We start from the raw sequence: 1,183 nt of genomic DNA, 5'->3' as shown, positions 1-1,183 counted from the left end.
GCTAGCCACGGCTAGCTAGCTAGCCACGGCTAGCTGGCTAGCCACGGCTTGCTAGCCACCGCTCAGTTAGCTAGCTGCAATGGCTAGCTAGACGCACGTAGCTAGACGCACCCAGCGAACCTCAGCTAGCTAGCCACAGCTAGCCACAGCTAGCTAGCCACAGCTAGCTAGCCACCGCCAGCTAGCCACAGCTAGCTAGCCACAGCTAGCCAGCCACCGCTAGCTAGCCACAGCTAGCTAGCCACAGCTAGCTGGGCACGGACAGGTAGCCGCAGCTAGCTAGCCACAGCTAGCTAGCCAAGCACCCAACGCCTTCTAGCTGGGGTCACCGCCAGTAGTTTGCTGCTGCGCTGCTGCTGCTCGAGAAGCAGCAAAATGTGTTTTGCTGCAGCACTTCGTGCTGCTGCGGCAGCGGCCGCAGGGGGGGACGTGGCTGTTGCTGCTGCTGCTGCTGCAGCAACAGCAGCAAAATTTTTCAAAGGTTGGTCTGTATCTAGTGAAGCAGATGCATTAAAGGCAAAACCTAGCGTTTTAGTCTTTGCTGCTGCAGCAAGCCGTAGTTTGCTGCAGCAGCAAGCGGTGGGTTCCTGCAGCAGCAAGTAGTTTGCTGCAGCAGCAGGCGGTAGTTTGCTGCAGCAGCGAGCAGCAGTTTGCTGCAGCAGCAAGCGCCAGCTTCGTTTGTAGGGCTGAGCAAACAGCAGCAAGCTGCAGCATCAGCCCACAGCAGCAAGCTGCGTCAGAAGCGTACAGCAGCAAGCTGCAGCAGCAAGCTGCAGCAGCAGCCCACAGCAGCAAGCTGCAGCAGCAAGCTGCAGCAGCAAGCTGCAGCAGCAGCCTACAGCAGCAAGCTGCAGCAGCAGCCTACAGCAGCAAGCTGCAGCAGCAAGCTGCAGCAGCGAGCTGCAGCAGCAAGCTGCAGCAGCGAGCTGCAGCAAGTCAGTGTCCCTGCGTTTGAAATGAAGTCAAATACAAAAGACGTTAGAGCTGCCTCGGGCTGCGTCCACGCAGCCTGTGCTGCAGCAGCAGCAGCAGCAGCTGCAGCAGCAGCAGCAGCAGCTAGCTGCGAATGTGGGTGAAGTTCTGGTGGCCAGTTGCTGCTGCATGTTCTCTTACGGCTTTATTGTCCCTTAAAAGGGCCCCACAAAGGAGACACCTTGTGAGCATGCCTCCCGCAGCAACGAAT

Source organism: Eimeria tenella, genomic scaffold (assembly GCF_000499545.2).
Source record: "Eimeria tenella Houghton genomic scaffold, Eth_scaff2178, whole genome shotgun sequence".
In the NCBI taxonomy this organism is placed as follows: Eukaryota; Apicomplexa; class Conoidasida; order Eucoccidiorida; family Eimeriidae; genus Eimeria; species Eimeria tenella.
This window is presented reverse-complemented; position numbering follows the sequence as displayed.